General features: G+C 44.4%; 1 long non-coding RNA gene across 2 annotated transcripts in view; it reads right to left on the bottom strand.

Moving 5' to 3' along the window:
* Positions 1-21702, bottom strand: part of LOC130281774 (uncharacterized) — a 28091-nt gene extending 6389 nt beyond the window's left edge. The window contains exons 1-6 of one of the 2 annotated variants that reach the window (XR_008846103.1): positions 21646-21702; positions 20902-20949; positions 11846-11867; positions 5554-5572; positions 3303-3356; positions 2597-2635 (exon numbers count right to left, since the gene is read on the bottom strand). This is a non-coding gene — a long non-coding RNA (uncharacterized LOC130281774). The remainder of the gene's footprint in view (positions 1-2596; positions 2636-3302; positions 3357-5553; positions 5573-11845; positions 11868-20901; positions 20950-21645) is intronic. The other variant, XR_008846104.1, reaches the window with a different exon arrangement.
* Between the last annotated feature and the right edge of the window lie 2253 nt (positions 21703-23955).

Genomic DNA, 23955 nt, shown 5'->3' with positions numbered 1-23955 from the left:
AAAAGTAGTACAGTAGTATTAGTACTACTTTAAAATTAGTATGCCTAAAATTGTCCTAAAATTGTGCAACCTCACTGAAGCCTGCGAGAGCTTTGCCTCGCCATGTCCCACACGCACTACCAGGCCGGGAAAAAAAATTGTGCGACAAAATTGAAGAAAAAACACAATTTTGTAACTTTTGGGGGCTTCCGGTTCTACGCAGTACATTTTTCGGTAAAAATTACACCTTATCTTTATTCTATAGGTCCACACGATTAAATTGATACCCTACTTATAGAGGTTTGACTTTGTCGTACTTCTGGAAAAAATCATAACTGCATGCAGGAAAATGTATATGATTACAATTGTCATCTTCTGACCCCCTATAACTTAAAAAAAAAATTCCCGTACGGGGTGGTTTGAGGGCTCATTTTTTGAGCCGTGATCTGAAGTTTTTAGCGGTACCATTTTTGCATTGATCGGACTTTTTGATCGCTTTTTATTCATTTTTTCATGATATAAAAAATGACCAAAAATACGTTATTTTGGACTTTGGAATTTTTTTGCACGTACGCCATTGACCGTGCGGTTTAATTAATGATATATTTTTGTAACTTGGACATTTCCACACGGAAATGTGTGCCGCGGGGATCCGATCATCCAGCATGGCGGCCGGAGGTCCCCTCACCTGGCTCCGGCCGTCTCCCGGGGTCTTCTGCTCTGGTCTGAGATCGAGTAGACCAGAGCAGAAGATCACCGATAATACTGAGCAGTGCTGTGTCCTATACATAGCACTGCACAGTATTAGCAATCAACTGATTTCCCCTATGGGGACATAAAAAGTGTAAAATAAAAAAAAATAAAAAGTAAAAAAATGTAAAATAAAAAAGTAAAAAAATGTGAAAAATCCACTCCCCCAATAAAAAAGTAAAACATCCATTTTTCCCATTTTACCCCCAAAAAAGCGTAAAAAAATAATTAATACACATATTTGGTATCGCCGAGTGAGTAAAAGTCTGAAATATTAAAATATATTGTTAGTCATCCTGTACGGTGAACGGTGTAAACGTAAAAAAATTTAAAAAGTTGCTGCTTTTTTTGTCACATTTTATTCCAAAAAAAATTTATAAAAAATTTATAAAAAGTAAAACCTAAGCAAAAGTGATACTGATAAAAACTACAGATCATGGCGCAAAAAATGAGCCCTCATATCGCCCCATATACGGAAAAATTTGAAAGTTATAGGTAGTCAAAATAGGGCAATTTCAAGCATACTAATTTTGTTAAAATGGTTTGAGATTTTTTTTAAGCGGTACAATTATAGAAAAGAATATAATCATGGGTATCATTTTAATCGTATTGACCCACAGAATAAAGAATACATGTAAATTTTACCGGAAAGTGTACAGCGTGGAAACAAAACCTTCAAAAATTTGCTAAATTGCGGTTTTCTTTTCAATTTCCCAAATAAATAATATTTGTTTGGTTGCGCCATACATTTTATGGTAAAATAAGTGATGTAATTACAAAGTACAATTGGTGAGACAAAAAACAAAGCCCTCATATGGGTCAGTGGATGGAAATATTAGAGAGTTATGATTTTTAGAAAGCGAGGACGAAAAACGAAAATGCAAAAATAAAATTGGTCTGGTCCTTAAAGGGGTATTCCAGGCCAAACCTTTTTTTTTATATATCAACTGGTTCCGGAAAGTTAAACAGATTTGTAAATTACTTCTATTAAAAAATCTTAACTTCAGAAGCTAATAACTATTGGAAGGATTGAGTTGCTGTTTTCTGTCTAACTGCTTTCTGATGACTCAAGTCCCGGGAGCTGTCCAGCTTCTATGGGGATATTCTCCCACCATGCACAGCTCCCGGGATGTGACATCATCATTGAGCAGTTAGACAGAAAACTTCAGAAGCTAATAACTATTGGAAGGATTAAGATTTTTTAATAGAAGTAATTTACAAATCTGTTTAACTTTCCGGAGCCAGTTGATATATAAAAAAAAGTTTTTGTCTGGGATACCCCTTTAAGGCCAAAATGGGCCTGGTCCTTAAGGGGTTAAGGGGTTAAAGGGGTACTCCCGTGAAAACCGTTTTTTCTTTCTTGTTTTTTTTTTTTTTTTTTAATCAACTGGTGCCAGAAAGTTAAACAGATTTGTAAATCACTTCTATAAAAAAAATCTTAATCATTCCAGTACTTTTTAGGGGCTGTATACTAAAGAGAAATCCAAAAAAGAAATGCATTTCCTGTGATGTCCTGGCCACAGTGCTCTCTGCTGACCTCTGCAGTCCATTTTAGGAACTGTCCAGAACAGGAGAAAATCCCCATAGCAAACATATGCTGCCCTGGGCAGTTCCTAAAATGGACAGCAGAGGTCAGCAGAGAGCACTGTGGTCAGGACATCACAGGAAATGCATTTCTTTTTTGTTCTTCTCTTTAGTATAGAGCCCCTAAAAAGTACTGGAAGGATTAAGATTGTTAATAGAAGTGATTTATAAATCTGTTAAGCTTTCTGGAACCAGTTGATTTAAAAAAATTAAAGTTTCCACGGGAGTACCCCTTTAAGGGAAGTAAAGGGGACATTTATCAGAATGAATATCGTATACTCACTATTTGTAATAGAAACAGCAACAGAAGAAAGATGTTATCCTAAAGATTACAAAAAAGAAAAAAGAAACAAGCTCACATCAACAAACATACTTCAGGGATACAAAGTTGAAATGCATAATTAACTCTGTATAGATGTCTCATAAAATACAAGGTAAAGTAGGTACCTCTGGCACATATTTAGTTTATCTATTCATAGGAATGGATGAGCCTTGTACTGCAGCTTATCCCAGTGAATGGGATCCAATAGATCTAACATTAGTGTCTGTTCGTAGTACAGGCCAAAAATATTTTAAAAAGGTGTCTGAACGTTTGTTGTTAGCAACTATTTTGTATGCACTATATCTGAGATCCCTGTGAACACATCCTTACAGGAAGTAAACATAATAATAATAATAATAATAGATCATATCATTCTAAATTTTCCATAATACAAACCTACCATTTGTATTCATTTTTCCTGGGACTCTTTAAAAAGTCCCTTCCTCTCATGTATCCCATAAAACACCATTATGCCATTTCTCTATAGTAAATGATACCACATGGGTGGCGCCCACTGAAAGGCATCTATGAGGGCAGATATATAGTATGTGCAGACTGGTTATATCATTATTTCTATCTTCATTTCTAGTCATCAGGGATAATGAGGCTTTTCCATCATTGTGTGATCTGTAATCTTTATATTTACATACTGAATCTCTTTACTTACGTTTCCATCCACCCCATCTCCTCTTTCTCCTCTTCCTCTTCTGGTGTCTCCTCCCTATTGTACATGAAACACATATTATCTAACAAATATATGAATGCCAGAAGTTATTAGAGTTCTACATGGAGGGTTTCCAATAGGGATGTAAGAAAAAATCGATTCTCGCGATAATCGCAATTTTTTCATTTGCCGATACTGAATCGATTCAAAATATTTTTGAATCGATTCTTTTAGGGATGTGGAATTTTTATCTCCTGACGCCTGGAACAGCATGTCCTGGGCATCAGGAGATAAAAGTTCCACATTTGTGGAGCCGGGCAGGCCGGATCTGACACGGCGTCGCTCTGGGTGTATGGAGCGGGCTCCGACTCGTGCCCGCTCCGTACTATGCGACCCCCGGCTGATTTCAGTAGCCGGGGGCCGCCGCTAATAGCCAGCATAGCCGCGGCTTGCTATTAAAGGAGTACTCCGGTGCACACTTTTCTCATGTTATGCAAAATAAAAGAAAACGCACTTTATCTTACCTGCCAACGAGCCCCCGGAGCTCCGGTACAGGTGTTCGGTCCCCGGGCTGTATTCTTCTTACTTCCTGTTAGCCCGGCACGTCACACGGAGCTTCAGCCTATCACTGGCTGCAGCGATGTCCCGCCTCTGCTGGTGATAGGCTGAAGCTCCATGTGATGTGCCACGCTAACATGAAGTAAGAAGAATACAGCCCGGGGACCCAACACCTGTACCGGAGCTCCGGGGGCTCGTTGGCAGGTAAGATAAAGTGCGTTTTCTTTTATTTTTCAGCCCGGACGGGATAAAATGAGAAAAGTGAGCACCGGAGTACTAGATCGCCGCTGTCAAAGCTGACAGCGGCGTCTATTGGGATCTATGAATGCTCCCAGGTGGGCGATGTATCGGGATATATCGCGATGTATCGTCACCTAGACGGTATCGCGATATATCGGGATATATCGAATCGCCAAATTCTTGGCGATTCACACCCTTAGTTTCCAAGGGCATTGGAGCCAATGAAAGACGGTAAAATTGTCTTCAATCACTCTCTACCACAAATGCAACCTTTTGTAGATAAAGTAAACGGGTTGTCTGACGATGCAACCTATTGGCCATCCTCCCCGTCACTCCAGTGCATCAGTGGAGCTCAGATCACACTGTACAGTGCTATGCAATAGGCAGAGCATTGTACAGTAAATTCAATATTATAATTACATTTACAGTGGAGACCTAAAAAGTGTAAAATAAAAAATACAAAAAATGTTTTTTTAAATTATATAAAACCCTCTTCCCCAATCAAAATTGACATCACCCTGCTATTTTCATTAAAAAAATTAAAAAAATAAACATTAACACATTTGGTATCGCCGTATGCAGAATTATCTGAAGTATTAAAATGTAATGTTTATGATCCCGGACGATGAACAGTGTAAATGTTTAAAAATACAAAGTGCCAAAAACGCAGATTTTTGGACACATTAGGTTTCAGAAAAATTGTTCCAATAAAAACTTGTGTTCATGGCATAAAAAATTATCCCTCGTACATTCCCATTTACATGAAAATATAATAAATTTTTTGTTAAATTAAATACAAAATTTACATTTTTTAAAATACGGTAGTGCAAGAATAGAAAAACTATCATTTAGTTATCATTTCAATCATATTGACCCACAAAATAAAGAGAACATGTCCGTTTTACCAAAAGGCACTACATAAAAACCAAAGCCCCCAAAAAGTTGCTACATTTTCTTTTTAATTTACAAATAGAAATCTACAAATAATTATTTGGTTTTGCTGTGGATTTTATAGTAAAATGAAAGGTGTTATTAGAAAGTACAATTAGCCTCACAAAACACAATCCCTTGTACGGCTCTGTAGGTGGATAAATAAGATAACCCAATTTTAAGTTTTTGCCAGTATGACACGCAATACAAACAAGGGACCTCCTATTCAGCCACATCAAGTGGGGGCAGCATGGAGGAGGGAGCAGAGAGGCCGCCATACCTGCTGACTCCTCCACCGCTCCAGGCTGCTTACATGGAAGCAGGGATTTTGCCAGTCAGGACATCACTGCTGCCTCATATGTAAGACATTGGCGCTGGAGCAGTGGAAGATATAATAGATGACAATTATTTGTTTTTAATGAGCTGCTGCCATATTTTGGGTATTAACTAGCCAATGTCTGGATGTTTTTGGTATAACAATGGGGTTTTCAGACAGGTTATACGAATAGAAAATAGATTTATTTACCTGACTTCTCCTTCTGGACCTAAAAATAAAAATAACCATAAATGAGATTTGCTGAAATATTTACCGGAAAAATAAATAATCCATTCATCATGTTTGCTGTAGAATCATACTGCTGAGGAAGACTAAGGGATCTTATACACAGGCAGATAATATAGGAGGAACTCTATAGGAAATGGACGCTTTATTCTCATTTACTTTAGTCTTCACCTCAGTTATCCGGAGAGTTTGGATGAGTAATTTTAGTTCTGATGGTTCAGTCCATCTCCTCCTCTCATAGACATAGTTTACAGAATTATTCAGACCCAACTGTGCTATCATTTCTGATGGATACATTATATCAGCATTGCCTCAAGGTACAATACAATGAATGTTTTATCTCAAATCTCTACACATTTTAGGCTCTGTTCTCTAGACCAAGGCCGCCGTCAGGGGGGTACAGCCAGTACCCCAGTAAGGGGCCAGTGTACCTTCCTGCAGTAGCCCAAGCACAGAAACAAGAGAACGTTGTTTAAAGCGCAACTGTAACCACCGTGCAGGTACGGAGGTGCAGTTACCATTGCATAGAGAAGAATGTGCAGTAAATGCGGGTGCTTTTACTCACATTCGCTGTGGTCTGTAAAGGAGAATTCTTACTTTATTCTGATGCAGGGCCACAGTCGGATGGGCCGGCCGACACCCGCAGCGGCACGCCCCCTCTCTACCTCCTCTCTGCTCTTAGCATGGCGCACTGCACGTCAATCATGCAGAATCAGCAAGATTGACGTGCAGTGCTCCATGCTAAGAGCAGAGAGGAGGTGGAGAGGGGGCGTGCCGCTGCGGGAGTCGGCCAGCCCATCCGACTGTGGCCCGGCATCAGAATAAAGTAAGAATTCTCCTTTACATACCGCGGCAAATGTGAGTAAAAGCACCCGCATTTACTGCACATTCTTCTCTATGCAATGGTAACTGCACCTCCGTACCTGTACGGTGGTGACAGTTGCGCTTTAAAGTGGTCTCCTGCTCCCAGGGGCGGAATGACGGTCGGGCACTGCCGAACCCTTAGACCCACAGCTGGATCCTGCCCATCAAAGTAAGTAACTTTCTGGGGGGAAGGGGGGGGCAGGTTGCAATTTAGGGATTAGTGGGAGGTAAATAAGCACTATCTCATGCAACAGCTGGAGGCACCCTGGTTAAGAAACAATGAGACAGTGCCTCTTTACCTTAATCTCATTGTTTCTCAACCAGGGTGGCTCCAGCTGTTGCAAAACTACAACTCCTAGGTTGCCTTTGGCTGTGTGGTCATGCAGGGAGTTGTAGTTTTGCAACAGCTGGAGGCATCCTATTTGGGAGACACTTTTCTATCGATTTATCTATCATCTATCTTTCTCATTATCTATCTTGCTGCCAGACCCTTACCCCAGGTCTCCCACGTAACACCCCTCCCCGTGCCCCTACTCATTTGATGCTGGGATGGGATGTGGGCCCTTTACAATCAGCACAGGGGCTACTATCTACTGGAGGCAATACCTACTCGTGGGCATTACCTACGTGGGAGAACTTCCTATTAGAGGCATGACTTACCTGGGGGCACTATGTATTGGGGACACTATATACTGGGGGAACTACCTACTGATTGTACTACCTACTAGGGGCATAACCTACCTGGAGGGCACTATTTACTGGGAGCATTACCTACCTGGGAGAACTTCCTATTGGAGGCATGACTTACCTGGGGGCACTATGTATTGAGGGCACTATTTACTAGGGGCACTACCTACTGATGGTACTATCTACTAGGGGCATAACCTGGGGGCATTACCTTTTACATACCTACTGGGGGCATGACCTACTGCCTACCTACTAGGACAATACCTACCTGCGAGCATTACTGTGGGCATTACCTACTAGGGGAATTATCCACCTTCTGGGGGTGTCTACCTTCTAGGGGGATTTCCTACATACCTACCTACCTACTGGGGCCACTACATAATAGGAGAGGGGAAATAACCTACCCACCACCACCTTATCCCCCTACCCTTTCCCCAAACACACTTAACTACTTCCTTATACTATTCAGGGCACCAAAGGGGGCATTTTTTGGGGCACTTAGGGTAGGGAACAGGCGGGAAATGTGCTGAAAAAGTGCAGAGCCTAATATGTTTGTTGTCTGGCAGATTCTGTGAAGACCAATTATGTTAGTAAGAAGACTTGATAACAGTCTGAAACAGCTAGAAAAGGAAAGGAAATAGTGACTCCAAGAAGAAACCCCCTGTGAGTAAGTAGATGTAACTGCACTGTAATCACTCATAGGGTATGCAGAGCCTGTGTAGAGTCGAGGTCATCACTATATGGGCTTTGTATGGGGGATAATGGTCTATGTTCAGTGGTTTAATTTCAATCACTGTGTGATAATGGTGGTAATGGTAATGGTATGGTGGTAGTTTTCTCACTTTTTTTTTTTTTAGTTGTCTCAGTATACAGGATTTGGTCAGTAAAAGTATAATGGTAATATGTATGTCATAAAATTCCTCCTTGTGTACTGGTTTTATTGGTACCATATATACTCGAGTATAAGCCGACCCGAATATAAGCCGAGGCCCCTAATTTCACTCCAAAAACCCAGGAAAAGTTATTGACTCGACTATATGCCTAGGGTGGGAAATACATCATCCCCCTGTCATCATCCAGACCCCCGTCATTAACATCCTCATCATCATCATCACCTGTCATCATCCCCCCTTCATCATTACCCTGTCATCATCCCCCCCCTTCATCATTACCCTGTCATCATCCCCCCCTCATCATCCCCCCTTCATCATCCCCCCTTCATCATCCCCCCTTCATCATTACCCTGTCATCATCCCCCTTCATCATCCCCCCCTTCATCATTACCCTGTCATCATCCCACACCACCCCCTTCATCATCACCGCTTGTCAATGTCTGATTTAACAGTGGTCTTCAACCTGCGGACCTCCAGATGTTCCAAAACTATAACTCCCAGCATGCCCGGACAGCCATCGGCTGTCCAGGCATGTGGGGAGTTGTAGTTTTGAAACATCTGGAGGTCCGCAGGTTGAAGACCACTGCCCGGGCCTTCGTCATCATCCAGCCCCCCCTCCCCCCTTTAGTTTTGTACTCACCTCCGCTCAGCGGGACGTTCGGGTGAGCTGGTCCGGGCCATCTGTGCTGCAGGACCGTCCGGTGGGAGGGATAGTCATTCCGGGTTGTCCATCTTCACCGGGTGGGCCTCTTCTCCGCGCTTCGCGCCCGGCCCCGGAGTAATGACGTTGCCTTGACGACGACGCACAGGGACGTTGCTCATGAAGTCCCTGTGTGTCGTCGTCAAGGCAACGTCATTATTCCGGGGCCGGGCGCGAAGCGCGGAGAAGAGGCCCACTAGGTGAAGATGGACAGCCCGGAATGACTAACCCTCCCCACCGGATGGTCCTGCAGCACAGATGGCCCGGACCAGTTCACCCGAAAGTCCCGCCGAGCGGAGGTGAGTACAAAACTAAAGGGGGAGAGGGGGGGATGGATGATGACGAAGGCCCAGGCAGTGGCAGATGTTTCAAAACTACAACTCCCAGCATGCCCGGACAGGCGATGGCTGTCCGGGCTGGCTGGGAGTTGTAGTTTTGAAACATCTGGAGGTCCGCAGGTTGAAGACCACTGAGGGCGGAGAGTTCACTCGAGTATAAGCCGAGGGGGGTGTTTTCAGCACGAAAAATCGTGCTGAAAAACTCGGCTTATACTCGAGTATATATGGTACTATTGGTCTCAGTATACTGGATTTGGTCAGTAACAGTATGGCGATAATATGTATAATAATATTTCCTACTTCCTTCCTCTTAAAACTAAAAGGCTTTTGTTACTCTTGTCCTGTGTTCAGGGGCGGACTGACCGGCTGGTCCATTCGACCGTCAACTGAAGGCCTGGACAGGAAGAGGGACCGCTGTCCACTCTGTACACTGAGGTACAGAACCCTGCTTGTCCTCAGTGTACAGAGCCCTGCTTGTCCTCAGTGTACAGGGCCCTGCATATCCTCTGTGTACGGAGCCCTGCTTGTCCTCAGTGTACAGAGTCCTGCTTGTCCTCAGTGTACAGAGCCCTGCTTGTCCTCAGTGTACAGAGCCCTGCTTGTCCTCAGTGTACAGAGCCCTGCTTGTCCTCAGTGTACAGAGCTCTGCTTGTCCTCAGTGTACAGAGCCCCGCTTGTCCTCAGTGTTGAGAGCCCTTCTTGTCCTCGGTGTACAGAGCCTTCCTGAAGAAGTGTCCTAATCTCTCTGCCGGCCTTCTCAGTCGACAGCTGCATGGACCCAAAACAGGGTAGCCTGGCCAGGTGGGTGGCTTATGAATTGTATAGTTGTATGTATTTCTGATGAAGGAAAGCGTTACTTTCCGAAATGCAATAGATGCATTTTGGCCTCGCGCTCTCACTGTAGTAGTGACGTCACTCGCAACGCTAGGTCACAGCACTCCGTAATCTACCAACAGTACAGCAAGCCGGTGAGACGCCAACGGCCGGGGCAGATCTCCCGGCTAGTAGGCTGACTTGAACCACTTCTGAAAACTACTCCAAGCACAAAAAAGCAAGTACAACGGGACAAGCTCCATACTATCAAGGACACGGACTTACAGCTTTGAGGGATCTTTAAGTGGAGACAAGAACTTCCTCTGGGCAGAGATTCCGAGTACACTCCCCATCAGGATTTTAGTAAGTGAGCTTCTATCACTATTTTGTAGTTTTTATTATTAGAGCGCAGATACATATTTATATATATTGTATACAGCTCCTTTTTTTGTGGTTTTAGCCGAGATCCACCTGTTGTATCTATTCAGTGCTGGTGTTATCTTTTCATTTTGTTATACGGACTAATAAGTTATATGTGAAATATAACTTATATCTCTGATTGTGCCGTCATGTAGGGGGCGGTGAAAGGCAGGGAGAAAATGGAGTAGGCTTCCCTGCAGCACAGAGTATTTCTGGCAGGAACTGTAGTGAAGAAGACAGTCTGCCTCACTACAGTTCCCTCCAGAAATACTCTGTGCTGCTGTGCTATTTCTTTAATAAATCTAAGAGGCCTCAGCCTCCCCCAAGCAGGGGGCAAAAAAGCAGGAGGTAAAGTGTGTGGCTTGTAAATGGACCAGTTGCTATTTTTTACCTGCCTTTCACCGCTTACTGTATGATGGCACAGTCAGACATGAGTTATATATCTGACTGTGCCATAATGTAGTGAAAAGTGAAAGGCATGTACTTCTGTGAAAAACTTTTCTTTTCTTTTTTTAAATCATCTGATGCTAGAAAGTTAAATAGATTTGTAAATTACTTCTATTAAAAACCTTAATCCTTCCAGTACTTATTAGTGGCCGTATACTACAGAGGAAATTCTTTTCTTTTTGGATTTCTCTTCTGTCACGACCATGGTGCTCTCTACTGACACCCCTGTCTATGTCAGGAACTGTCCAAAGCAGGAGAAAATCCCCATAGCAAACATATGCTGCTCTGGACATTTCCTAAAATGGACAGAGGTGTCAGCAGAGAGCACTTTGGTCGTGACAGAAAAGAAATCCAAAAAGAAAATAATTTTCTCTGTAGTATGCAGCCGCTAATAAGTACTGGAAGGATTAAGATTTTTTAATAGAAGTAATTTACAAATCTGTTTAACTTTAACTTTTGATTTAAAAAAAATCAACCCCTTAAGAGTACCCCTTTAAGGTGAGTGAAGGCTGGAGCCAAGTTGGACTGGCTATCACAGACAGAGATCCCAAGTTGGCATAAAAAGGAGCATAGTTTAGTGTTTTTAAGCGCTTGGTGTAGTTAAGGTGATTGGCATTGCTATCCCTCAAAGTACACCATAGCCTCAAGCACACTGCACCCCCTATTCTATGGCAAATATTCATATACATACTGGGCGGGAATAGGGGCGGGGCAGAGGTGGGGCCAGGGGTGGAGTCTTGCTGGGGGCCCTTGCTTTATTTGGTCCGGGGGTCCTGAGTGGTGTCAGTCCGCCCCTGCCTTTGTTATTAAGATATTTGTTTCATAGACAATGGGTGAGATAGAGGGCAGGCATTAGGGGCAGACTTGTTGTTGGGCACGGGAGGGGGGGGGGGAGGGGGGCAGGCCTTGAGCTGTGTAAGCTCATGGACAAATAATGGGGTCTGTTGGTTCCCATTATGGCATCTGTCATCTATTTTACTCAGCACATTTTTTGTTTGCCAAATATGCAGAAAACCATAAGCCTCCAATACAGATATATCACAGTATTATAGTCACAAAATGAGACAAATGTATCATAGAATATCAGTACTTACAAGCCATCATTTTCTCTAGAGTCTGTAATAGTAAAGAAAAGAAAAAGGTTTAAGCAGAGAAGTATATAAAGTAATGGAAAGATTTCAGATTGTACATTGTCTATAATTTAAAGGCCTCCATTATACTTTACTTTTTAAATGAATGGTTTTTAACCCCTAGAGGACACAGGAAGTAAGTGTACTTAGCGCACAATTTACGTCATGCACATGTTGCGCTCATTTCATAGATGGCGGGTAGCAGACGGGACCTCACCACGATTGAAGGACATCACTGAGCAAGTTAACTTCCCTTTGGATGCCATGATCAGTGCTCATCATGGCATCAAATGCAATTGCGGGGCTTTGGAGAGCAGCACAGAGGAGGGTAAGAGACCTCCGGTGGCCATCTTCACTCATGTGACCCTCTGTAATCATGCTGCGGGTGGACCGATAAGTGAAGGTGGTGGCCGAAGGTCACTTACCCTTCTCAGTGCAGCTCTTCGGGGATCCTCCTGTATAGTTTACCAGTACACGGGGTGTCCATAAACATTGCCGATATTACTGATCAGTGTTATGCCACTGCATAACACTGATCAGTAATAGCAATAGAAAGATCGCTTTAACAGTCCACTGTGGTGACTTAGAAAATATGAAACAATTAGTTAAAAAAACTTTAAAAAAATATAATAAAGCCCCTCCCTCAATAATAATTCGAATCAGCCCCCCTTTTCCCATTTTACTAATAAAAAAATGTTAACATTTTTAAAAAAAATAAATAAAAAACACTTTTGGTATCGCTAGCGTGTGGAAAAGTCAGAACTATTAACTATAATGTTAATAACACCTTATGGTGAAAAGCATGAATGTAACAATATCCAAAAAGTCTAAAATTGCTGATTTTTGGTCATATCACACCCCAGAAAAAAATGAAATAAGAAATTATCAGCCATACATATATACAGTGATAAAAACTACAGATGATGGTGCAAAAAATTAGCCCTCAAAACTGTATACACATAACTCAGGGATTGTCTGGATGCTGCTAACCCTTACAACACCCTTATTACCCTTCACCCCCCCCCCATAACACTCTGAGACACTGTTGGTGTAAAACGACCACAGCAGACCAACTGTTATTAAACATTAACAAATTATAACCATAAATAACCATATGAACATCATACATAACATAACAGCATAACAGGTATAACCTATCCTTAACCCAGAACTAGGGGAAAGACCTTGAGGAACCTCGCCCACTCTCTCCATCGTCAACCCACCTGAAAGGGACCTCCTTCTTTACCCCTGGCCATAGGTCGCCGGACCCCTGGGCACCAATTTCAGAGTCCGTACCCCTCCTTGGGGCCCCATGCCCGCAAGGAAATCACTAAGCTGGGTGCCGCCACCCAGCCAACCAATCACTTCATCCATAATAAGCCTCCAAATGTGCCTCCAAGTCTTCCCCCCCCCCACTCCCGCTGCCGTGACAAATTATACAAAACAATACAGGGCGGACGGGTGGTAACGTTCTTCTGTGGCTCTGTCCTGCAGACTGTCCCCTCCTCTTCCACCCCTCAGCCTTTTAACCCCCTGTCTACTCCTCCCTTGACCAGCAGGGAAAAAGACACTGGCCTCGAGTCCCGGAACACTGCCCAAGGGCGTGACGCACTCACCAAATGCACGCCCCACATAATATAACACTGCCGCATCCCAATCCCGTTCCTCCCTAACACCTGACAACTGACGCAGCATAGCCTCCCAATCCTCCCACCAACGACTATACGCCGCCCAAGTAGCCCCACTCACAGACCGCTGTACCAAACTCATCGCCAAGGTCACACCAGCTCCCACATCCACTCTGGACAAGGGAGCCCTCGGTCCTCCACCTCTGGGGCCAACTCTCGAAGCCTGTCCCACTGGAAATGAGAAATAGCATAAGCGAAAGAGTTCTGAACCCCTGGCACATGCTGCGCCACAAAATGAGCATTCAACTCCAACCACATGACCACCAGAGGGGAGCTAGCTGTCTGTGCATTAATGGCCTGCAGCCCCCCCAAATTATCACATTAAAAGCACACCCGCCGGTTCCTAAACTCAGATCCCCATACCTCAACAGCAACCACTATGGGGAAAAGTTCCAGGAGTGCCAAGTTCCTAATCAACCAGCTGCATTCCACTTCTCAGGCCATGCCCCCGCACACCACTGCCCCCGGAAGTATGCCCCAAACCCACAGCTCCCAGCCGCATCGGTGTACAGCTCCAAGTCTCCACTGGAGATCGGATGCTCAAACACCACCAAACTCCCGTTGAACCTGCCCAAGAAGTCCTTACAAACCCCCAAATCATTCCGCGACTCTGCCGATAAGCCCACAAACTGGTGTGGCCTGCGCACGCCTCCAGTAGCAGCCGGCAGACGCCGGCAGAACACCCTCCCCATAGGCATGATGTGACAAGCAAAGTTAAGATGGCCAAACAAAGACTGGACCTCCCGTAGCCTCAGCTTGTGCACTTTGCATGCCTGGTCAACCTCACCTTTCAAAGCCTTGAGCTTATCGTCAGGCAGCCAACACTTCATGGCTACCGTGTTGATAACAATCTCCAAAAAACTAACCGTCGTTGCCAGCCCCTCTGTTTTTTCCGGAGCCAAGGGGACCCCGAACCACCGAGCTATGCGTTCCATAACTTGCAACAAAATCGCGCACACCCTCGACCCCACTGGACCTGAAAACAAAAAATCGTCCAGATAGTGGAGCACAGAATGAACCTGCGCCTCCTAGCGCACCACCCATTCCAAAAACGTGCTGAAGTGTTCAAAATATGCGCAAGAAATGGAACACCCCATGGGCAAACAAAGGTCAACAAAAAACCAACCCTCACAATAACAACCCAACAGAGGAAAACTGTCCGGATAAACTAGCAGCAACCAAAACGCGGCCTCAATGTCCGTTTTCGCTAACAGCACTCCCTGGCCATACCGCCGCACCCAAACCAGCGCCTGATCAAAGGAAGTGTAAGACACAGAATAAAGCTCTGGGTCAATTCCATCATTCACCGACCCCCTTCTTGGTAGGACAGGTGATGAATCAGGCAAAACTTGTTCGGCTCTTTCTTTGGCACAAGGCCCAAAGGGGAAACCCGCAACCCAGGCAAAGGAGGAGAGTCAAACGGACCTGCGATTCACCCCAACGCTACCTCCTTACCCAGCTTTTCCAGCACCAGCCCAGGCTGAGCCTGTGCTGAAAGAAAGTTGCGAACCCCCCCTTCAACCGGCCCCGCCGTAACACTCGGAATCCTAAAACCCCATGGAAAACCCTTCCTCCAAGAGCGCCACCACCTCCGTATTTGGGTACCTGGAGAGGAAAGGCGCCATATTTTCCACCATGACCAGGGTCACCTCCATTTTGCTCAGAATCCTCGCCCTTTCCCCAACCCTTTTTGAAACACTGGGTAAGCCCATGAGCTCCCCCGCACCCGGAACACTCGTGTTTGAAACAGCACTCCGTTCCAAACTTACAGGACCCCTCGTTAAACTTCCAACACAGTCCTTTAGCTCCCTCTGCTGATCGCCCAGATCCCGCGCCGGAACCCCCGACGCCCTCCCGAAAGGACTGCTGCCCACCCCGCGGCGCCGCCATAAGCTTCATCCAAAGACTGATGTCTTTGTGATCCCACTGCAGCAACAGCATGATCGCCATGCGCTGCCAAAACTGCTCATCATAGCGCAGCCGTCCCACCGTACACTCTATACGCCTCCCATACTGAGTCGAGATAACAAAAGAGACTGGAACAATGCTTCGGCGCCTTTTCCCCAATCCCACTGGCCAGTATCGGAAATGCCTGAAGCCAGTTGGAAAATGTCCGCAGTATCAATCGGTACCGCCGCCATTCCTCCTCCTCCTCTTACGCTTTGAATCCTCCGGCTTCACCTGATCCAAATTAAACTTCTCAAGGGGCAAAAAAGAAAAAATCTCTACATATTCCCCATTCCAAATCTATCATGGACCCCTGCCTTCAAATGAGCCTCCAGTGGCCTTTCAAAGCACATATATATTTCCCCTTTCACGGCGTCCACCAACCTGACCATGACTACCAAACCTTCCGCAGTGCCAGGGACCGCCACAGTCCCCGCCACCGCCTGACCACAAGGCACGCTGAACCCAGAGGAACTCCTACAGCCTGCGCACCCCATACTGACACCGGGGACCCACCAACCCCCCACCCTGCAGAAGGGCCTGCATCCCCTGCCATAACAATTGCAAACCCGCCAGACTAGGTAAATTCCTCCCCCCCCCAAGGACCAAAAAGTAGGAGTGGACTCACCAGACCCTTCTGGCATGGCTCCGCCAGCGGCCGTCACTCCAGCAAGAACTGGACCAGGGGCACCCCCGCCCGCAGAAGAAGTAGCAGCAGCAGCAGCAGAACTAGAAGCAGGGCCGACCACCCTCTCCCGATCAGCACCTGCTCGCCGGGGCCAGATGCCCCCTCTCACAGCAGCCGGAGCAGGGGCCTCCCTGCGGTGCCCGGAACCCTAACGACATCCTCAACAGTAGCAGCAGAAGCCAGGGGCAGCACCACCCCCGCCACATCTAAATCATTGCCCAGAAAGCTGGAGATGGGGCTAAGGGAACCCCCCCTCGCACTGCTGAGAACGTTCCTCCATTAGCCGGCTGCGACGTCCAGCAGCCGCCGTGATGTCATTAGACCAGGCCCGAGTCCTGCCATCCTCCCCACCGGGAGACGGGGGCAGCTGCAGTCAAGCTCCGCCGGGCCCGCCTCCTCACTCCGTCAGCAGCCTGGGAGCGGGCGGCACCACGACCAGTCCTCTCATTGTGCCCAACCGCTCACTGCCGGCACCGCCAGAAGCAGAGGTCGAAGGGCGGGCACCAGGGCTACACTGGCGGCATTTGGAATGAGGCACCAGGCTGGGGCTCAGGCGGGTCGGCGGCCGGGACCGGCGTCCACTCACCCACAACTCCGGCCCCTCCGCCGACACCCCCACCGCAAGTCCAGCTGTCGGAGCACCCACCATGCCCTGTAGCTGCTCCGACAGCCATCCATAACCCCGGCGCAGCGCCTCCTCCTGCACCCGGGCCAGCAGATCATCAATGGACGCCATAGAAGAAAGTTATAGAGGTCAGAATATGGTAATTTTAACCTCTTAAGGACCAATGACGTCCTGGGACGTCATGGCACCCTGGGCCTTAAGGACCAATGACGTCCCACGACGTCATGGCCTTTTCCGGCCCTGCCGCTCGCCGGGCAGAGATCGGAACTGGATGCCTGCTGAAATCCTTCAGCAGGCATCCAGGGCAAACGCCGAGGGGGGCCATGTAGGCCCCCCATGTCGGCGATCGCTGCAAATCGCAAGGGAAATCGCCCTTGCGATCTGCGGCGATACCAGGCTGATCGGGTCTCTGGGACCCGACCGCCCGGTAATTTTGCATGATCCCGGCTGTCACCTCCTCCGATCCCCTGCGATCCGTCGGTTAGTTAACCGACCAATCGCAGGGGGGGGGGGGGCGGTTACTTCCTCCCGTCCTGCCCGGCCCCTGAATGTCCGGAGAGGACGGGAGGAAGACCGGAGGACGCGGCGGGGGACGGGGGAGTGCTGGGGACCGGCCCCGGTACTTACCTCGTCCCTGAAGACCCGGATCCCTGCGATGAAGACGACGGCGGCAGGGACAGGTGAGTAGATCTTCAGCCGCGGTCGGGCCCTTTACAGCAATGCACGTCGCCGTAAAGCGACATGCATTGCTGTATTGGGACCCTGTATACTACAACTCCCAGTATGCCCAGACAGCCCTTCCCCCCCCCCCTGTGAATGTACAGGATACATTCACATGGGCAGGGGGCTTACAGTGAGTATCAGGCTGCAAGTTTGCAATGCAGCAAATTTTGCGCGGCAGCTCAAACTCGCAGCGGGAAACTTGCTGTAACCCCCCCGCCCGTGTGACTGTACCCTAAAAACACTACACTACACTAACACAAAATAAAATAAAGTAAAAAACACTACATATACACATACCCCTACACAGCCCCCCTCCCCAATAAAAATGAAAAACGTCTGGTACGCCACTGTTTTCAAAATGGAGCCTCCAGCTGTTGCAAAGCAACAACTCCCAGTATTGCCGGACAGCCGTTGACTGTCCAGGCATGCTGGGAGTTTTGCAACTGCTGGAGGCACCCTGTTTGGGAATCACTGGCGTAGAATACCCCTATGCAAATCCCTAATTCAGGCCTCAAATGCACATGGCGCTCTCACTTTGGAGCCCTGTCGTATTTCAAGGCAACAGTTTAGGGTCACATATGGGGTATCGCCGTACTCGGGAGAAATAGCCTAACAAATTTTGGGGGGCTTTTTCTCCTTTCACCCCTTATGAAAAGGTGAAGTTGGGGTCTACACCAGCATGTTAGTGTAAAAAAATAAATTTTTTACACTAACATGCTGGTGTTGCCCCATACTTTTCATTTTGACAAGAGGTAAAAGGTAAAAGGGAAAAAAGCCCCCCAAAATTTGTAATGCAATTTCTCCCGACTACGGAGATACCCCAAAGTGCTCTGGGGGCGCACAACAAGGCCCAGAAGGGAGAGTGCGCCATGTACATTTGAGGTGATTTGCACAGGGGTGGCTGATTGTTACAGCGGTTTTGACAAACGCAAAAAAAAAAAAAACCCACATGTGACCCCATTTCGGAAACTACACCCCTCACGGAATGTAATGAGGGGTGCAGTGAGAATTTACCCCCCCCCCCACTGGTGTCTGACAGATCTTTGGAACAGTGGGCGCTGCAAATTAAAAATTTTGTACAGCCCACTGTTCCAAAGATCTGACAGACACCAGTGGGGGGTAAATGCTCACTGTACCCCTTGTTACGTTCCTCAAGGGGTCTAGTTTCCAAAATGGTATGCCGTGTGGGGGTTATTTTGCTGTCCTGGCACCATAGGGGCTTCCTAAATGTGACATTCCCCCCGAGCAAAATTTGCTCTCAAAAAGCCAAATATGACTCCTTCTCTTCTGAGCATTGTAGTTCGCCCATAGTGCACTTCAGGTCAACTTATGGGGTACTTCCATACTCAGAAGAGATGGGGTTACAAATTTTGGGGGGTATTTTCTGCTATCAACCCTTGCATAAATGTGAAATTTGGGGGGAAACACACATTTTAGTGAAATTTTTGTAAATTTTTTTTACATATGCAAAATTCGTGAAACACCTGTCGGGTATTAAGGCTCACTTTATTCCTTGTTACGTTCCTCAAGGGGTCTAGTTTCCAAAATGGTATGGCATGTGGGTATTTTTTGCTGTCCTGGCACCATAGGGGCTTCCTAAATGCGACATGCCCCCGAGCAACATTTGCTCTCAAAAAGCCAAATATGACTCCTTCTCTTCTGAGCATTGTAGTTCGCCCATAGTGCACTTCAGGTCAACTTATGGGGTACCTCCATACTCAGAAGAGATGGGGTTACAAATTTTGGGGGGTATTTTCTGCTATTAACCCTTGCATAAATGTGAAATTTGGGGGGAAACACACATTTTAGTGAAATTTTTTTACATTTTTTTTTACATATGCAAAAGTCGTAAAACACCTGTCGGGTATTAAGGCTCACTTTATTCCTTGTTACGTTCCTCAAGGGGTCTAGTTTCCAAAATGGTATGCCATGTGTTTTTTTTCCCTGTTCTGGCACCATAGGGGCTTCCTAAAAGCAACATGCCCCCAAAAAACCATTTCAGAAAAACGTACTCTCCAAAATCCCCTTGTCGCTCCTTCGCTTCTGAGCCCTCTACTGCGCCCGCCGAACACTTTTCATGGACATATGAGGTATGTGCTTACTCGAGACACATTGGGCTACAAATATAAGTATAAATGTTCTCCTTTTACCCCTTGTAAAAATTCAAAAATTGGGTCTACAAGAACATGCGAGTGTAAAAAATGAAGATTGTGAATTTTCTCCTTCACTTTGCTGCTATTCCTGTGAAACACCTAAAGAGTTAAAACACTTACTGATTGTCATTTTGAATACTTTGGGGGCTGCAGTTTTTATAATGGGTCATTTGTGGGGTATTTCTAAAATGAAGACCCTTCAAATCCACTTCAAACCTGAACTGGTCCCTGAAAAATTTTGATTTTGGAAATTTTGTGAAAAATTGGAAAATTGCTGCTGAACTTTGAAGCCCTCTGGTGTCTTCCAAAAGTAAAAACACATCAATTTTATGATGCAAACATAAAGTAGACATATTGTATATGTGAATTAAAAAAAATTATTTGGAATATCCATTTTCCTTACAAGCAGAGAGCTTCAAAGTTAGAAAAATGCAAAATTTAAATTTTTTTCATAAAATTTAGGAATTTTTCACTAAGAAACGATGCAAGTATCGACAAAATTTCCCCAATAACATAAAGTAGAATATGTCACGAAAAAACAATCTCGGAATCAGAATGATAGGTAAAAGCATCCCAGAGTTATTAATGTTTAAAGTGACAGTGGTCAGATGTTCAAAAAACGCTCTGGTCCTAAGGTGTAAAATGGCCTGGTCCTTAAGGGGTTAAGCCTACTCATTTTTTTTTTTTTTTTTAAAGGAGTACAATATAAAAGGAGTAGAATACAAGACAAGCGTGTAACCATGGGAATCGTTTTATTTATATTGACCCAAATAATAAAGATGACTTGTCAGTTTTACCAAAAAGTGGACTGGGCATAAACAAAAATACCTTTTATGGTAAAATGAAAAGTGGCAAAAAAAAAATAGGTTTTCCAAAAAAACAAGCCCTAATATGTGTCTGTGTATGACTCTTAAAAGGCAAAACTGAAATTTGTAAAAACTGTGCATTGTATCGTTCCACTATTGTAGGTAAAAACTGTGCATTGGATTGGTCCACTATTGGAGGTAGAGACCGAACCAATGGACAGAGACAGTTGGGACTGTTGGGATGGGGGGGGGGGAGCCATCTTGCTTTTCTCTGGCGATCACAGTCTACAGACAATCCTATAAACTCTGATCCAAAGGCAAGGCAGAAATCTATGACGACTATATGGAAATGGACACAAGTATATATTGTAAGTGTGAATAAGGCCTTACCTCCGCATACTCCATTATTTCCCTCATTTTGTTTATGCAGGCTTGAAGCTAAAAAAAATAACAAGAAATGTCTTTATTGTGGCTTCTTTGTTATTCTACAGTCTAGTGTTTTACATTGTGATTGATTTCAGTATCCTGTCCTGTCCTGTGGCCATCAGAATAAGATTATTATACAAATCTACTTGTGGATTATAATGGATTACAAAGTGATCTACTAATATATTATTATATAAAGTATTGAGGATTAAACATATAGGGGGAGATTTATCAAAACCCGTGCAGAGGAAAAGTTGACCAGATTGCTTCTTTCTTTTGAAAAAAAAAATGAAAAATGAAAGAAGAAATCTGATTGGTTGCTATGGGCAACTGGTTGAATTTTCCTTTGCACATGTTGTGATAAAGCTGTGCTGTGAACAATTCTATAACTGAGTGATCACTATGGTTACCTGGATATAAAATATAATCTAATACCTTCTCCCCATTCATAAATCTGCACAAATATAACACAGAGCGGTTCCTATTCTAATGTACAAACAGATACTACAAGTGTGAGTGAAGCCTTACATCAGTATCCCCAGTATATAAATATTCCCAGAATATAGGACACTAAAAAAGTAGGAAGAAATGTTTTCTCTAGTGTGGTTTCTATGTCACTGTACAGTATAGCGTTTTTATAATGCATTTATACTACTTTACCCCCATTCAGCATATATACAGTAATTCATAACTTTAATTCTGAGTTACCTCCTCGGAAACTTGAGAATTCATTTTTTTTCTTTTTTCAGAAAAATCTGTAGAACTGAAGAATAGAAAACCGTTTTTACAATGGGCCATATGTACTCTTCTATTTTATCAAAAACTCATATTAAGATGGCGGGCTCAGATATGGGGGATATCAGAATACAGAGAGCTTGTCATAAGGAGGGTGAAGCATATACAGGAGGTGGAAGATGGGAAATAATAAGGAGGGTGAAGCATATACAGGAGGTGGAAGATGGGAAATAATAAGGAGGGTGAAGCATATACAGGAGGTGGAAGATGGGAAATAATAAGGAGGGTGAAGAATACACAGGAGGTGGAAGATGGGAAATAATGAGGGTGAAGCATATACAGGAGGTGGAAGATGGGAAATAATAATGAGGGTGAAGAATATACAGGAGGTGGAAGATGGGAAATAATAAGGAGAGTGAAGCATATACAGGAGGTGGAAGATGGGAAATAATAAGGAGGGTGAAGAATATACAGGAGGTAGAAGATGGGAAATAATAAGGAGGGTGAAGCATATACAGGTGGTGGAAGATGGGAAATAATGAGGGTGAAGAATATACAGGAGGTGGAAGATGGGAAATAATAAGGAGGATGAAGAATATACAGGAGGTGGAAGATGGGAAATAATAAGGAGGGTGAAGAATATACAGGAGGTGGAAGATGGGAAATAATAAGGAGGGTGAAGCATATACAGGAGGTGGAAGATGGGAAATAATAAGGAGGGTGAAGCATATACAGGAGGTGGAAGATGGGAAATAATAAGGAGGGTGAAGCATATACAGGAGGTGGAAGATGGGAAATAATAAGGAGGGTGAAGAATATACAGGAGGTGGAAGATGGGAAATAATGAGGGTGAAGAATATACAGGAGGTGGAAGATGGGAAATAATAAGGAGGGTGAAGAATATACAGGAGGTGGAAGATGGCAAATAATAAGGAGGGTGAAGAATATACAGGAGGTGGAAGATGGGAAATAATAAGGAGGGTGAAGAATATACAGGAGGTGGAAGATGGGAAATAATAAGGAGGGCGAAGCATATACAAGAGGTGGAAGATGGGAAATAATAAGGAGGGTGAAGAATATACAGGAGGTGGAAGATGGGAAATAATAGGAAGGTGAAGCATATACAGGAGGTGGAAGATGGGAAATAATAAGGAGGGTGAAGAATATACAGGAGGTGGAAGATGGGAAATAATAAGGAGGGTGAAGCATATACAGGAGGTAGAAGATGGGAAATAATAAGGAGGGTGAAGAATATACAGGAGGTGGAAGATGGGAAATAATAAGGAGGGTGAAGAATATACAGGAGGAAGAGGATGGGAAATAGTAAGGAGGGTGAAGAATATACAGGAGGTAGAAGATGGGAAATAATAAGGAGGGTGAAGAATATACAGGAGGTGGAAGATGGGAAATAATAAGGAGGGTGAAGAATATACAGGAGGTAGAAGATGGGAAATAATAAGGACAGAACAGGAGATGAAGACAAATGTACTTAACTTACCAAATCCAACTCCAGTTTTGAAGAGCTGAATGCCAGTTGGAAGCCTTACAAAGCTTTTATGTGATGTCATGTGATGTCGTAAGAGTTTAGAATGTTGTGCTTAGAGGAAGACCAGCAGCCTATCAAATTCAGTGTATAAGTATATGTGTGTGTGTGTGTGTGTGCGTGTGTTCGAGTATATGTTTAAATATGTGGGTGTGGGTGTGTGAGTATATGTTTCTATATGTATATATGAGTGTGTATATATCCTCTTGAGGACACAGGGATTTTTTCATTTTTTTTTACTTTAGCTTTTTCCTCCTTACCATAACGCTTTCAATTTTCCACCCACAGACCCATATGAGGCTTGTTTTTTGTAGCACCAATAGTACTTTGTAATTACATCACTATTTTACCACCAAATCTACAATAAACAAAAAAAAATTGTTATAATTTGTGGGGCAAAATTTTATAAAAATATATATATATTTTGCACCTTTTGGGGGCTTCCAGCAGTAGAAATGACACATTATCTTTATTCTGTAGGTCCATACAATTAAAAAGATACCTAACTTTTATAGTTTTTTTTTTATTCGACTACTTTTTAAAAACAATAACTTTTTATGTGCTTAAAATTGACCTCATCTGACCCCTAAAACACAATTCTTTTTAATATACAGGGCTCAGTTTTTTTGCACAGTGATTTGTAGTTTTTATTGGTACTATTTTTATTTTGATAGGACTATTTGATCACTTTTTATTATTACTATTTTATATATATATATATATATATATATATATATATA

This window comes from Hyla sarda, chromosome 7, assembly GCF_029499605.1.
Source record: "Hyla sarda isolate aHylSar1 chromosome 7, aHylSar1.hap1, whole genome shotgun sequence".
NCBI lineage: Eukaryota > Metazoa > Chordata > Amphibia > Anura > Hylidae > Hyla > Hyla sarda.
The sequence above is the reverse complement of the archived record's forward strand: the minus strand, read 5'-3'. Positions and strand labels throughout refer to the sequence as shown.